This window comes from Monodelphis domestica, chromosome 4 (genome assembly GCF_027887165.1).
Source record: "Monodelphis domestica isolate mMonDom1 chromosome 4, mMonDom1.pri, whole genome shotgun sequence".
Taxonomy (NCBI): Eukaryota; Metazoa; Chordata; class Mammalia; order Didelphimorphia; family Didelphidae; genus Monodelphis; species Monodelphis domestica.
In genome coordinates this window covers 164035217-164052888 of record NC_077230.1, presented here as the reverse complement: position 1 = coordinate 164052888, position 17672 = coordinate 164035217, and the positions used below count along the sequence as shown (strand labels likewise).

The following is a 17672-nucleotide window of genomic DNA, read 5'->3' as shown; positions in this document are numbered from 1 at the left end:
TTTCACAAATATAAATACAATTGTATATGTACATATTGGTATATAAACCTAAGGAAAAGAACTTCCCTTATTTGCATCACATGGTAGTATAACACTATAAACTATAATAAAGAAAGCTATGACCTTTTAATAAAATATTCAATAATTATTTTTTATACAATTCCCTACTCCGATTCCTACAGTAGATCTTGAATGAACCATTCCTAAATTTTAATCAGAAACTGATACAATGCTATACTGAATTAAATTATCAGTTGTCAATATAATATTCAATTTTACATTAGATTATCACTTTTCTGGGCCATTTAATTCAATTGGTTATTGTAGGTTTTATAGGGAGTAGATTTAATTTGCATCTAGGTCAGCTATATCTATACTTCAACATGAGAACTCAGTTCCACAGTAATAGCCTGTCAGTCTAATATTAGCCAGTCAAGTAACAAATGAAAATAACTAATAATAAGGGTAAAGTAATGAAATCAGATACATATAACTTTGTAAAGACCAAACACCACTAAAAATTCTACCAAGTAGATGAAGATGAATTACTAGCATCATCTTCATACTAGATAAGACATCAAGCTGGATATAAAAGTTAAAAGAATTCTTTATATTTGAAAAGTAGTTTGAGAACTCAGGTAATGTGCAAAAGATTTCATTATAAATATGCAATCAAATATTTACTGAGTACAATTAAAATTCTGGACTTTAAAAGGCTAGGTGATGTTTTCAAAAGAAAATTATATATGTACTTTGGCGTACTAACTGGCCAATGAAAATACCAAAGGAAATTGAAGTGTACAGTTGTCACAAAACCCCAGAAACAAAGCCTACTATTTAAAATAGTACTCATTTTCATTTTTTGATTATTCCCTTTGGTAACCATGTTTTAGAGCTTGAAACAGCTAAAGTGAAACTAAGTTTAGGATGTAATGTCAAATTGGCAAATTGAGCATAACTGATCAAGTTTCTAAAGTGTAGCAGACTCTAGATATAGGCTAAGAAATTCAAGATTTACCAAGAATTATTGAAATTTTACATATATGTGGATCTACCTTAAATAAAATCCAAGGGAAGAATCTCACTAAATAACTAAAACCTAGAATCCTTTTTCTACCACATTATATAATTCCAATGGATCTGTGAACTCAATTGTGTATGTATTCTCTCCATAATATACCACTAACTATGCTTACCCATCTTTTTCCATTTTGATTCATGATTTCATCCCAAGTAGCTTGCCTATTGTGCTAGGGGACTCCAACAAATTCAACAATACTTGGATATAAATGACATGTGAAAATTCTCAGTAATCCATAGCATTCACTCACTATATGACCAGCCTATCATCTTGTTTAATCATAAATTTCTTTGATGACATCCTTTATATTACTTTTTTGATGTAATCGTTTGCTTATTATATGTTGCAACCAACTTATATCTTTTATGTACCTTTCCATTACTTTTAATGATTTTAAATTTAGCTCACTAGAATAATGTAGTGTTCTACGACTCAGCCAAACTCATTAATAGTAGAATATTGATGCTAACAAAGGCCATTGTTTTAGGGAGAAGTTCATTTTAGTTTGTAAACATTTAAGTTCATGATAGGATGCTTTGCTAGTAGTACTATAAAATTTGACTGATTGATACATTTCAACTGAAGCAAGAAAAAAGTAACTCAAAAGATAACTATTAAAATCAACCCAATTCAACAAAAAGAGGCAAAAAAATTATTAGAGACAGTCAGAAATGTAAAAAGCTTGTTGCCATTTCAAATTCTCAAGGACTGGTACCCTATATTCCAGGCAACAGATTTTTATATAAATAAGACTAGATAGCTGAAGCTAAAAGTAGGGCATATCATCTCCCTGAAATCCAATGTGGTACATGTAAAGAAAAACCTTTTCCACTAATGGGATAAAGCATATTTACTAAAGTAATAAAGTAGACTTTATAAGTGAATAATAGGATCTAGCAAATTATATATTGTTACATTCTGATCATGGTAATTTGGGAAGTTAATATTTTCGGTGTGATTTTTATTATAAATGGCAGAAATGCACTGTTTTCCTTGTCCTATCTTCCCCCTACTGAAAATTTTAGTGTGTTGTTATCTTGAGAAGTCTACAGAACAAGATATGCCAATGAAAGTGAGTAAAAGAAATAGCATTATTGCATATGATCCTCCTATTGAAGAATTCATTAAAAAAGGACTACTAGACTATACTAACTATAACACATTTGAAGGTGTATAATTTATGGTTGCTATGATTTTGATGATTTGTACAAGGACATTTTTGTTTCTCTACTTTCATAACCTGCCACCCTTCCTGTAGGAATGACTTGCTCCCTGAATAAGATCTAAATGCACATATACATTTATGTCTATCTACATAACTCATTCATGTATGTGTGTGTGTATAATATACACAAAAAGACAAAGAGACACTAAGCACTGCTATCAAAATGCTTTTGAGCTTTCACTTTAGAGAACAAACCAAGTCCCTCCCCCTGACAATGGCTAGTCTATTTAGAGAGAGAGCTCCCTGGGAATTCATTCATGCCCATGCTAACTGATTAGTATCCAGGATACCTATACAATTTTAATTGCTTCTTGCTATTGCTTTCACCCCTAAAACCAGCCCAAGTTGTTTCCCCAGTTACAAATTTGCAGATAAATATCCATCAGGACCCAAGAGGCAAAATAACACCTATGATCATAGCAAGAATTTAACATCCCTATATTTGGAAATCTCATATAGATATGGAGGCTATTTCAATCACATTAAGCTCATCCTTGTCAACCAATTACAATGATTAAAATTCCCCAAACAGATTCCAGAGTATTACTTGCCCATTAATAGTCATTTCAGAGCCCCCACAACAAGGGAATATTCCCAAGGAGAGGAATATTCATTCCTCTACAAAAGGGAAAATGTGGGAAGTTAACTTAGCAGCAACCAGAAGACTACACCAAATTGGATGTATATTCAGAGGACCATAGCAACACCATCACATTTGTAGCCTTCTAGAGGCCCTGGCTGGATAGAGAAGATTATCTTAAATAGATCACATTTATATGTCTTGTACATAGGGTTTTTTTTTTCTTTTAAAAGTCCTTGTTATTAATTCTAATTCATCACATAATTTCTCACTTGGGAGGGACCTTTAAACTTGAAATAGGTAGAAGCTTATCAAGCTCTCTCAGAAAAAGTCCTAATTTTACTACCTCAGACTTCTTCCCGCTTTCTGCATCTGAGCAAGGGATAGAAATGAATCACTTTTCTACTTCTGTTCCCCTTCTCTCATTTAGATCTGTGAATATAGGGAATTCCTTATGTAGCAACATCCTTCCTCTACCCCCAACCCACATTCACCAATGGATGCAGATCAGCAAATCACCTAGAACTGATAGAATGGCCAAGAGTATTTTGGCATTAAGTGGCTTACCATGGCCCAATCAACAAAATGTCAGAGGGCACAGTTCTTCATAACTCCAAAGTCAGTTATATCTGTTTCTTTCTCTCTTCCCATCTATCTCTTTATTATCTATGATATCTGAAAAATATGCTTGTTCCCTCTGAATCTCTAATAGTGTCCTGTGGAAACCATTTTTTTTTAAACCCTTACTTTCTGTCTTAGAGTCAATGCTGTGTATTGGCTCCAAGGCAGAAGAGTGGTAAGGGCTAGGCAATGGGGGTCAAGTGACTTGCCCAGGGTCACACAGCTGGGAAGTGTCTGAGGCCAAATTTGAACCTAGGACCTTTGGAAACCATTTTTAAAACCATTAATTTGGCTCTAAAACTTAGAGTTAAGAACACAAAGCAAAAGCCTGTTTTTACCTTTTAGTTCAATAATTTATTATCTAAAATAACAAACACCTATTTAGGTGCAAAGTAGGGAACTAGATGCTAAATAAAAGAGCAAGATGATCAAGAAATTATATGCCTTCGTGTTGTTTACAGGGAGAGGAGTAGCAAGTACATTAAATGAAATAACTACCAAAAAAAGAGGTATAATTTTTCATTATTATACCCAACAAAACATAAGAATCATAAGTACAAACCGGTAGGTGAGGTCAAAGGAGGGAAAAAATCATTTGGAATTTAATGTATCAGGGAAGTGTTTCTGGAAGGGGCAGAATTTGAGCCAAAGTCCTGAAATTTCCCACTGATCCAGAAAAGTTCTATTCAGACCACATTTATATCAACATATTCTATGACTGACTTAGTAGTGTTCAACATTAATTAAATGAAGAGCTCTTCAGTTGCTCTATCAGGACATTAAACAAAGTAGAGCAGAATAACAGCTGATGATAGAAATACATTTTCTTTGATCCAGTTATAATGGATTTTTAAAAGATCATCATTTAATTAAAAAAAACCAGAAAACACTACTAAACTATTATGTATTTTTATAAAGTTACATTTTACCTCAAATCCAATTTTTTTCTTTATAATATTGAAGATACTCTAACTGATTTTGAAACAAATACAAAGTTTCTACCTTGAGAAGTATTATCAAATTGATTTCCAAGCTTAGTAAATCTATTTTTCATAAAGGTTTAAGAATGAATACTTTCCTTGAGAATGGAATAAAATTTTATGTTCTTCTGAGTGATTATACTAATCCAAACACAGTTTGGTATACTATGAACATCAGTAGACTCATAGTCAAAGAAAAGGAGTTTTTAGTACTACAACTGTCTTTGTCATACATCCCAACTTTTCAATGCTTTATAACCTAAATTTCTAAGGAAGATTTTATTGGAATCAAATTGTTTATAAAACAATTTAAACCAATGTCATAATGGTCTGTTTATTTTTATATATTGTAAACCTCAAAATTCCATAGACTTATAAATGTTGGAAATTTCACCATTGGGATATTTCATACTTGGAAAATTTCTTACTGATAGTCTATTGGAATGGGAACCCCATTGGCATGGGAGGTTCTTTCTCTTCCCTTCTTAAGATTACTTTAGGACAGAGACCCTTTGCTGAACAATGGAAAGGACTTTGACCTATGCTTAAGCATAGAACAGGAATTTCTTTGAGTCTTGATTGATTTTAGAATTGATACAATGGAGATACTTGGAATAAATCTCCACCCTATTCAGTCCTAATAGGATTGAGTAAGGGCTGCAGCCTAGATCAAAATTTAATTATTCCAATCTCTACCATACTCAAGTTAACAGGATTTAGAAAGGGCTGTAACAAAGGAGTAAAGATTTAATCATTTGAAAAATATGACCTTCAACAGACATGTGCAAAAGCCAGAAACCTCTGGGCGGTCCTGGGTTAAGCGAGAGCCTCCATTGACAGGGAAATTGATGAAGAGTGATTGGTAGATGTGAGGACTGAGGGGAGGCAACTTGGATGGTTTCCTTAAAGATAGGAGGGTCTGGAGACTCGAGAGGTGGTTGAGTTTTTTGGTCGGTGTGGTTCCTGGGCTCGGAGGAAGCTTGCTCGGAAGGAAGCTGAAGGTGGGGGCCTCTGAGACTGTTTCTCCATTTTGGACACGTGAGTAATAGGGACTGATCTCCTTTCTTTGCCCCAGCTATCTAAGGGCTTGGGCCTTTTGGCCCAGCCTAAACAGAAGGGGTATTTAAGCCCTATTCCCTTCTCTCTGTATATATATCTCTAATTCCTTTCTTACTCCTATTGAAATTAAACTCCAAAAAAGGCTGACGGCTGACTTGAGTTTTTCATTTAGGAATTACATAGCTGATTCCTTGGCGACCTTAAATTAATATATATCAGTCTTTTAAAATGATTCCCTTGTAACAATATCAACAAAGCTCTCCACTGCAAAGTGGCTTCATGATATTAAATATCATCTGAATGTGTGTGTGTATATATGTATGAATGTGTATATATATTTATATACACATTTTAAAAAACAGGCTTAAAGACTCTTCCAGGACTTTCGGGCTAAGATGGCTGCAGAGTACTAGCAAGGGGCTCTTTTTCCTCACCACCGACCAATGTTAAAAGTCTCAAAAACACAAGGAAGAGAATCAGATGATCGAAGGAGCTATACTGTAGGGTGCTGACTCAAAAGTAGTCAAGGTTTGGGCATTTCCACACTATAAGAGGATAAAACTACTCATACCAAAGGGCAAACTGAACCTCTCTCCCCCACTATACTTACCAAGCCAGAGTCAGAGCGAGGGTGGAGTAATCGCTAGGTTCTTGGGGTACTGGCTGAAAACACCAAAAACCTACCCCCGAGAGCAGCGAGACTTGGGACAACCCCAGGAGACTGAGAAACCTGGAGCTTGGGCACAGAGACAGGGCAGAGAGGGGCTGCCCACAGCAGACCCATGGAGACTAGAAAAATAGCCTCAGGGCAAAACCCATGAAGCTCATTATATAGAGCTACCTACCCTCTTCATGCAGAGTTCTGTCTGGGAAGGGAAGAGAAAACTAACATAGCAATGGCCAGCAACAGCTGAGAAATATAATCAATAACTACTAAAAAATATATAAGAAAAACCCTTTGACTGGATAATTTCTACTTAGAGAAACAACAAACTACAGAGGGGACAGCAGAGGATTACAAAAAACAAACACATCCAAACTTGAAAAAAAAAATGAAATTGGATATAAGCTCTCTAAGAAAACAGGCTGGAATTTAAGAACCAAGTTAAAAAGCTAGGAGAAACTTGGCAAGAAAAGTGGGAATAGTTCAAAAAGAAAACAACAGTTTAAAAGACAGAATCTCCCACTTGGAAAAAGAAGTCCTGAAATCAAATAAAATGATAAGCAAATTGAAGACCAAAAATGGCCTGCTGGAAGCCATGAAAAGCAGGATAGAAAAAACCAAAAAGGAAAATCAAATAATCATAGCTGAAAACCAGTCTTTAAAGACAAGAATTGGACAAGTAGAAGCTAATGATCTCACAAGAAAGCAAGAATTAATAAAGCAAAGTCAAAAGAATGACAAAATAGAAAGAAACATGAAATATCTCACTGAGAAAACGACTGAGCAGGAAAATCGGTCTAGAAGAGACAATGGAGAGAATCATTGGTCTACCTGAAAAAAAACAGAAATAAACAGAAACCTTAACATCATATTACAATAAATTATCCAAGAAAACTGCCCTGATGTTCTCCGACAAGAAGGCAAAATAGACATTGAAAAAGCCCATAGATCACCCAGTACACTAAATCCTCAAAAGATAACCCCCCGGAATGTATTTGCCAAATTCAAGAGCTTACAAGCTAAGGAGAACATATTGCAAGAAGCCAGAAAGAGACAATTCAGATATCAAGGAAAACTAATCAGGATTACACAGAATCTGGCAGCCTCTACACTAAAGGACTACATGGCTTGGAATATAATATTCAGAAAGGCAAGAGAACTGGGTCTACAACAAAGGATCACCTACCCATCAAAACTGACTACATACTTCCAGGGGAAAGTATGGAAATTTAACAAAATAGATATCCAAGTATTTTTAAAGAAAAGACTAGAACTAAATGGAAAATTTGATGTCCCAATACAAAACTCAAGAGAAACATGTAAAGGTAAACAAGAAAGAGGGGGGAAACTTTTTTAAGGGATTCAGTAAGGTCAAATTGTTTATATTTCTATATGGAAAAATAATATTTGTAACTCTCAAAAACTGTATTCACTGTCATAGTAGTTAGAAGAATTATCCATAGGTAGAGGTTGGAGTACTAAGTGACTTAAGATGATATGTAAAAATAGGCTTAAAGTATTCACTGATCATTTAAGAAACATTTAATAAAAATCAGTTTGAAGTGCATAACAATCAAAGTTTCATTTTTTAGAAGGTTTAGAGGATACATTTTAAAGTAGCAATTTGTTTTGCTAGTGTTCTTTTTAAGATTAATTGTTACAATTATTGAGAAAAATCAAAAGAATATTAGTTATTTTCCTTAACAAAGCTCAGAGATTTTTGAAGCTACTGAACCATTTTCAACAGTGGATATGGGGTTATTTATTTAACAACATATTAGGAAGAGGAGTCATTAATAAAAATGTCACCTAAATAATTTTAATTAAAGTAATACTCATTTTTAAATGTAATGCCAAATGTCACATTTAAACATGCTTAATTTTGAAGGGTGTTTTTATTTGTTTTGTAAGCTCTTTAAAGATGTAAAATTAATGAATAATTTTACTCTATCAGCATGAAGAAATTAAAATACTGGATTATGGTATCAACTAATTATTATTATTAGCAAACTATTCGTTGATAAGTTGGGAAAAAATCCTTTTTAGTTCTTAGATGTCTTCTAAAATTTAAGAAAAATTCAAAAGGAAGAATTTTTTTTACTCAAGTATTAAGTATTAATAGTACTATTAATGTTTAATCATTGTAGCCATCTAGTGCTAGGACCTGGCAAACTGATGCTGGCAAATTTTATTTATTTTATTTACAGGTACAGTATAGCAGTTTATTTCTTTTACTATTAAATAAAAAGTTAAGACATGAAAAATATAAAAATGCATATTAATGAATCCTCAAAAAACAAAATCATAACCCATCCTAGCTATGTTATCTCCTAGTCCCTTTATGGGAGTACGTGATAGATGTTTCACTTCTGCTTCTGAACTATGCTATCCAAGCAATTCACAGAGAGATATAGAACTCCTGGTCAGCCATGCATCAAATTCAGAAAAAAATCTATTTGTAGGCATGGTCTGTCTAGAAGTCATGAGGTAATTATTGGAATTGGAAATACTCATTTTGAGGGGGTATGTTTGATGGTCTATTCTAAGAGAAGGAAATACAAAGCAGAATCAGAGGTGGGGACTTCAAGTTCAATCTCAGGCTTATTATGCCAAGCACATGTTCCTGCTATGACCTACTTCTGCCATTGTTACTGAAGGAAAGAGAAACAGATTTCCCTACTTGATCGAGAAATCCAAGGGAGATCTACTAGGTCCTTGACTTTTTATTAGATGGTTTGTTTTAAAACTCAAATAGATACTTTTTGGATGGCTCTCTACTATTTCTACAGTTTATTATACCTAGTATCATCAAAGAATGGATATCTGTATCCTGGTTATGGTGAAAATAAAGAACTAAGTGTAGTACTAAATTATGAATATACAAATTTTTAAATGAACAAAATAAGTCTTGGAGTCTGTTATAATCTATAGTTTTTCTAGGATAGGCACATGAATATATTGTCTCAGACGATATAATTAGAAAGTATATATAATATATATAAATGTATAATTAAAATTAATTTATAAGCTTAAATTTTTTTAACTAGCTCACATTTAAAAAATCTAATTTATATTGACCTACCCTTTCACTAACACAAACAGATAAAAACACATGTTTAATATAGCCACAGTTATGGAGTCTGATATAAATGCGGGCTAATTAGCTTTAATTTGCTCTTTTCTAACAGCCACAACTTTATTCAATAAACCTTGTTGTTCTGTCTAACAAATGTTCTCCATGGTTTTCCAAATGGAAATGGATCAAAATATATGGATAGGACAATGGAAAATTCATTTGTACAGGGAAGAAGTATGTTGGCTCCAGAATTTATTCTAGCATATTGACTAACATCTTTCATCATTGCTTTAATAGGTAGGCAGATTGGAAAGCACTAGATGTGGAGTCAGTACATTTGATTTTCAATTTCTGCTTGGGTTCTGCTTAGATGTCTGATGGCCAGCAGGTTACTTAACTTTACTTACAGAATTTCAGTTTCAACACTATATTTATTATTACACTTATATGTGGCATTATCCACCTCAATGTTAGCAAAATTACTGGGTACAAAATAAACCTATGTGCATCATCAGCATTTCTATTTGCCACCAACAAAGTCCAACAGCCAGAGATAGAAAAGGAAATTACACTGAAAATAACCCTAAACAATATGAAATACATGGGGGCATACTTGCCAAAACAAACTCAATTATAAGACATCTCAAAACACACTCAGACGTAAAAAATTGGAAAAACATTTGAAGTTGAATCAATACAATGAAGATGACTTTACCTAAATTAATTTATCTACTTAGTGCTACACCAATCAAATTGCCCCCCCAAAATTTACAAGAACTAGAAAATGTATAACAAAATTCACATGGAAGAACAATAGGCTAGGAAAATGAAGAGAATCAATGGAAAGAGGGGGAAAAAAGGAAGGAAATTAGTCATACCAGATTTCAAAATATACTATAAAGCAGAAATAATCAAAACAATTTGATACTGGCTAAGTAATAAGAGTAAGGGATCAGTAGGAGATCACTGAAATCGAATAAGAAAGACACGATATAGCACATCTCCAAATAACTTAATGTTGGAAAACCCAAAGACCCAAACTTTTAGTGAAAGAACTCACTATTTGACAAAACTGCTGGGAAAACTGGAAGATGATGTGGCAGAAATTTGGTATAGACCAACATCTCACTCCTTACACCAAGATAAAATAACAATGGATGCTTGATTGAGAAATAAAGGGAGATACTATAAATGAATTAGGAGAATATGTACAAGATTACCTATCAGATTTATTGACAAGAGAAGAATTTATGACAAAACATGCCATAGATAACACCACAAAAAATGAAATGAAAAATTTTGATAACTTTAAAAGTTTTTGTACAAACAAACCCAATACAATCAGGAATAGAAAGAAAACAACAAATTTTTGGGGGGAAATGTATAGCGTCTCTTACAAAGTTCTCATTTCTCAAATCTAAAGAGAATTGAGTCAACTTTATAAGAAGACCAAACACTCCCCCCAGTTGAAGAATGACAAAAGATATAAACAAGCAGGTCTCAGAGGAAAAAAAATAAGTCTATAGTTATATAAATGCCCCAAATCACTATTGATTAGAGAAATCGAAATTAAAAGAACTCTTGATATACCATCTCAAGACTATCTGATTGGCTAATATGACAAAAAAGGAAAATGATGGGGAAATTGGGACATTAATTAATATACTGTTGGTGGAACTGTGAACTGCTATAACAATTTGGAGAGCAGTATGGAACTAGGTTCAATGGGTCTAAAGGGCATAAAACTATTTTTACTCTATGGCCCAGTAATACCACTACTGGATTTGTATCCCAAAGAGATGCAAGATAAGGAAAAGGACATACCTATACCAAAATATTTGTCGCAGCTCTTTTTGTAGTGGCAAAGAATTGGAAACTGAAGGGTTGTCTATCAATTTGAGGATGGTTGAACAAATTGTGGTATATGGTTGAGATGGAATATTATTGTGCCATAAGAAATGATGAAAAGGATCATTTCAGAAAAACATGAAAAAATTTACATAAACTGATTGCAAAGTGAGATGAGCAGAAGAATGTACACAGTACCAGAAATATTATATGATGATTAACTGTGAAGGGTTAAATATTATCAGCCAATTTCCAAGATAACCACAAGGAACTCAGGATGAAAAATGCTATACACATTCAAAGAAGGGATGTTGGAGTTTGACTGCATATTCAAGCATGCATCTTCCACTTAATTTTTTTGTGAGATTTTTATAGTATATTTTATATGTGTCCTCTATCATGACATGAACAATATAGAAATATACATTAGATGAAAGTACTGGTATAACCTATATCTGACTGCCTCAGGGGATGAGGGAAGGGAGGAAGAAACTCAGAATCCTAAAATGTCAGAAAACAATTCTCAAAAACTGTTTCTACTTGTAACTAAAAAGAATAATGATAATAATAACCTATTAATTAGCACTCTTTCTAACAAACTATTTCAATAGTTCTCGTTCTCTCTCTAATCTATCTATCTATCTATCTATCTATCTATCTATCTATCTATCTATCTATCTATCTAAATACACATACACATACATATTTGTTTGTTTGTTTCTGCGGTGTCAGAAGTTCAAATTTAGGTACTGAAGTCTTGTATATATCCTTAGGCCCTGGAGTTAAAAGTGCCCTAACAAAATCTAGATTGGAAATTGTCTATAATTTCAAAGTCAAAATTTCTATCAGTGCCATGTTTATGAAGCCATACTTTAGATTTCTCTGTGTTTGTGATTATATGTTACAGAATTCCATGACATTATACATAAATAACTAGGAACCAAAGTCTACATTTGAACATTAGAGTAGACTCATAGCAACCAATCAATAGAATCTAAAACATCTACGATCCCATCTGTTGGCTCAGTCATCAAGTATATGACTTTCTATTCTTTGCTCCCAGATCAAACAAATCAATGTAGTTAGGATAAAGCATCACCTAATAATTTTGCTGTCATGTGACCTCAGCAGAACCAAATGAACTACATTCAAAAAATGTTGTAGCAAATTATATACTTACTCAAATAGGTAAGGATCTTCTCGATCAACTAATAACAACTAATATTTACAAGGTGCTTTAAAGCTTATAAAAACACTGTATATACAATATGATCAAGGGTCCCAATAAGCTAATGAGACAGACTTTATTATTTCCATTTTACAGATGAAGAAATAGACTTGGCAAGATTAAGTAACTGGTACATAAGGTTTGTGTCGGAGGTTTTGCCACTATAAAAAGTGCTGCTATAAATATTTTTATTAAAAAATTTTTCCTTATTATCTTTTTGGTACAAACCCAGCAGTGGTATGGCTGGATCAAAGGGAATGCATGATATCACCCATGGGGATTTTGACTTTAAATGATCACTCTATTGCTAATATTAATAATATGGAAATAGGTTTTGAACAATAATAACGTATAACCCAGTGTAGTTGCTTGTCAGTTCTGGAGTGGAGGGAGGGAAGCACTGGTACTTTTAAAATTAGATTTTATTCTATATATTGATCTGAATGTCTTATCTTCAGACATCAAATGAACTCTGACTACTTTTTTGTAATCTTGTTTGCCCATAAAGGTTAAGTGTTTTAGTAGTCTTGTTCTCATTATAATTGCTGCAATATAACTGGGTCTAATTTCAATTTAATGAAAATACTTATTTAGAGCCTATTATGTATGAAGTCTTATGTTGCACTTGGGCTATAAAGGCACCCCCAAAAGGGGGGGGGGAGGAACCCAAATAAAACTAAATGAACCCCTACACTGTGAAAGAGTAGGAATAGTCAACATAAAAGAAAGCAAATAAAATATATTTAAGGAGAGGTAGCGCACACACACACACACACACACACACACACACACAGGAAGTATGAATAAGATCTATAGATTTTTGGAGATAGAAAAGTCTGTATGAGTCAACACTTTCATTTGATAACCAAAAAAGCTAATGCAATCTTGCTTTTCCTTCAAAGAGTGCTCTCCCTCTACTGATTATATTCAATTTACCCTGCTTGTATCATTTGTACATGTTTGCTTGGATGCTGACTTCCCCATTAGACTGTAAGATCCTTGAGAGCAAGGACATCTTTTGTCTTTCTTTTCACTTGGTGGGGTGAGGTAGTAGAAGGGAGGGCAGGCAGTTATGACTAGCATTAAGCACACTGCCTGACACAGGTGTATAACAGAAGTTTATTACCTGACTGCAAAGATTCTAATAGTATTATAGTCTGTCCTTGTCAGACACATGTAGAGTATTGCATTCCTTTAGTTCTGTGTGCCATATTTTAGGACAGAAATTGATAATGGTGAGAAACTGAAGCTGGCAGACAGAACAGTGAAAGGTTTTGGAATCATGCCATATGGGGAGAGGCTGAAGAACTCTGTGTTTTACTTGGAGTCTTAGAAAAGAAACTGATACCTTTAAAAAGTGAAGGGTTAAAGAGATAACACTAATTTCCCTTAGGGCAGAACTAGGAAAACTATGTGGATGCAGTAAAGAGAAAATTTAGTCTTGATGTAAGGAATAAAATTCTAATGATTAGAATTAAATAAAAAGTAACATGCTATCCCTGGAAGCAATGAAGATGTCTTCAAGCAAAGGTTAGGAGATCATTTCTTGGGCATGAAGCTACTAAAGGGATTTTCCAAAAGCACAGGTCAACTATGTCATTCTCCTCCATAATAAACTCCACTGGCTCCTTGCAAGCACTAGAATCAAATATAAAATCCTTAATTTGACATTTAAAGTTCTGTGCTAAGTGCTGGGAATAAAAAGAGCAAAGTAAGATAATCCAGGCTCTCAGGGAGATCAGTTTAATGAAACAGAAAATAAATATGGAAGATTTCAAAAGCAATCCATAAAAAAAATTATAGGATCCTTAGGGTACTATAGCAAAGCAGATGTTGTCTCTCCTTTATTGATATTTCTATGGGGAGTAAGGGGGAGGGGAGAACCTCAGTTTCTGATGAACCATTTGTCAGTGCCAAAAAAAAAAAAGAACTTGCATACAAAAGAAACAATAAGAACAACACCAGGATTTAACATACGAAGGCATTAATATTAAAAACTGATCAATATGACAGATCTCAAGTACTTTTCCCACTAAACATCCACACTTTGTTATTGCTTTATGCATAAACTATGAATACGTAAGTCTGAGAGGACTTACTTAATTAAAAGGATTACATATTTCTTAGTATTCAACTGAAAAAATTGGACTAAAAATAATAAAATCTCATATCTGCAAATTTTGCTAGTTTCCAGAGTTTTATCATTGCTTATCTCATTAGATTTTCAAAAGTCCAAGAAGATGGATGGGTCAAAAATTATTACCTCTCAAAAGGAAAGTTGACAAAAGTTAAAAGCTGCTTCTAAGATAATTTTTATCTTATATCTATACTATGTGTACTTACACATGTACATGTCTCTCATTATAAAATATAATACAAGACATGTTTTGTTTTTGTATCTCCAGAACCTTGGAAAGTACTTGTCAGATAGCAGGTACGTACTGATTGACTGAGCAAAAACTAGAACATGGATACATGGACTATCTCTTCTGAGTTCTGTGTTCAACTGTCCAGTGATTGTCTCTCTAAATAATTATGTTTAACAGTTATAGGTTTTCTTACTTTTCAAATTAAGTCCAATTATAAATTCTGAACTTTTGGAATAAATTTAGCAGAATTTATACCTCTTTCATAATTTTCATTTACATTCTTTTACTATAAATTCTTATATTTTCTAGTGCCTCCATGAAATGAAGTATTTCAAGTAGTTGACATTACTATGTGACTAAAACTTAAACCCAATTTTTTTTCATTAAAAGCACTTTGGTGAAATTCGTTTTAAATTGTATCTTACATTTCCATGACTTCTGAAACAAAAGATACTGAACATATAACACTTTCATTGATGACTACCATCATTATGAACATCTTTGGTTGTACTATATTATATAGTAAAAAGAGAATTATGGACATTTAAAAATTTCACCCTCTCATCTTTTGATATCAGACTGTTTGCTCTCACTGTGTTTCTATTAGAAGTCTTCTTTTCCTAAAATTTACTGATTTTAACTGAATGTAAGGTCCCTAGGGCAAGCACCATCCTATTTATATTAGATCTTTGTACCCCCAGAACCTAGCACAGAGTAGGTATTTTGAAATGTTTGTTAAAATATTTTAACCCAGAGGAATCTATAAAATTAAATACCCAAAATTCTAAGTGATAAACTGAGGAGTAAAACATAGGAATTTAAGAAACTTACTTGTGTCTTTTAATTATCTCTAAACCCAGAGTCCTCTTAGAAGTTAAGATTTCCAGAAATCTAACCTCCATTTGAGTGAAAGTTGTAACACACTTAATATTTTATTATGTAGTATGGACTTTAGAATCTGTAGTATTATTTTAAAGATGAGGACACTGAGGTCAAGAGGAGGTAAGTAAGGTACCCATGGTCATATAACTGTTATGTGTGAGAGTCAAGACCTTAATTCAATGGTCAGTTTAAAACACTATGTTGCTTTTATCTGATTTGTTTCAAGTTCAACTTGTAGAGTGAAATGTGGGATTAAAATACTGTGAACCATGAGGGGAAAATTGAAAAAGATCAATTAAAAAATCTATTTTCTACATATAACCTAATTTCCTTTTTCTGAGATAGCGAGGTAAAATTTATAATCACACTTGCACAATATAACTTTAAAGTGGTGGAGCAACCACCTTTCCAGATATAGATCAAAGAAGGGAAGATATGGAAACCTTTAAGTTCTCATAGCAACACTGCCCACACTGAACAGATTGGTTAAGTTTTATTGCTATTTGGCAAAGTTTAAATAGCATAAAACAATACATAAACTTAAAGGTTTTTTTTTCTAATGGTTGGTATTTTCATGAGGTTTGAGTTACACTCACTGAATGACATAAAAAATTCAATGTTAACACCCAAAGATAAATATAAAAACTTCCTTACAAATTGAATTTAAGAAATTATTTTTTTCTTCAATTTTTTCTTCTTTTATTGCTATTGTTGGCATTTCTAATATTACATCAAATAATATTAGTGATAAAGGCCATCTTTGTTTTTCTCCTGATTTTACTGGGGAGGCTTTTAACTATCCCTGTTACAAATAAAACTTGCTTAGGAATGAAGTTAGATGGTTCATATCATTTTAAGAAAAACTCCATTCATACTTGTGCTTTCTGGTGTTAGGAAAAGGAATGACTGCTGCATTTTAGCAAAGATTTTTCGACATCTCTTCATATAAACATAATTATTACTTTTGTTATTAATATAATCAATTATATTGATAGTTTTCCTTATCTTAAACCACCCCTGAATTCTGGAATAAATCCTGCTTGATCGCGACATGTATAATCTTTATGACATATCGTTGTATTCTCCTAGCTAGTATTTTATTCAGGATTTTTGCTTCCATATTTAGTAATGAAACTGGTTTATGATCTCCTTTCTCTGTTTTTGCTCTTCCTGATTCAGGTATGAGTACCATATTAGTTTCATAAAAAGTTTGATAAAGTTCCTTTACATATTATTTCAAATTTTTATTGAATATTAGAATTAGTTGATCTTTAAATGTTTGGTAGAATTCACTTCTGAATCCATTTTGTCTTAATGTTTGTTTTTTTTAAGGAAGTTCATTTATAACTGTTCAATTTTTTTCCCTGAATTAGGTTCTTGGAGAAGGTAAAAAGCTATATAGTGTATGTATGAAAATATTCACGGGAGTTTTGTTCATTAATGCAAAATAATTGTAAAAACCAAAATTCAATGAATGGGAGAATGACTAAATAGATTATTATAATTAAATATAATGGCTTTTATTATAATATTAGAAATGACAAATATTGGAAAAATAAAGAAAATAAGGGAAAAATGGAAGAGATGAAAAGAGAATGCATACTATGTTTATATTTAAAAAAAGCCACAAAATCAAGAGAAAAAAGTATTCAATGAAACCAATCCAAAGGAAATTAAAAAAGAGAGGATATCTAAAGGAAACTCAAAAGGAGAAGTTTATATTAGCACATGTATATAATTTATATATTTTAAACAATTTGTAAAAAATATGGAATTTGTAGTTTTGTATCATTTTAATCCATGAGCCATTTTCTATAATTTTTCTATATTTTATATAAATATATTATACACATACATATATTATATATAACTTTTATATATTTTTATTTGTCTAACTAAATCTTTTAAGATGGTTGCTGCTACTAAGTATATAATAAATTAATTTTAAAAATTTTAAATGGGCTTATTTAGATATCCCAATATGGGAATAAATATGGATGAGGAGTAATAAAAATGGTTGAAATGATCAATAATTTTAGTAAAGTAGTAGGATATAAAA

At 32.5% G+C, this 17672-nt stretch overlaps 1 protein-coding gene across 22 annotated transcripts in view; it reads right to left on the bottom strand.

The window, feature by feature from the left end:
• PKP4 (plakophilin 4) overlaps nt 1-17672 on the bottom strand; it is a 285178-nt gene that overhangs the window by 140755 nt on the left and 126751 nt on the right. For 2 of the 22 annotated variants that reach the window (XM_056793893.1, XM_056793894.1), the window contains one exon: nt 6979-7041. The exons of the other annotated variants lie outside the window; for them this stretch is intronic. The gene's annotated coding sequence lies outside the window, so the exon portion shown is untranslated. The remainder of the gene's footprint in view (nt 1-6978; nt 7042-17672) is intronic. 22 annotated transcript variants of the gene reach the window in all.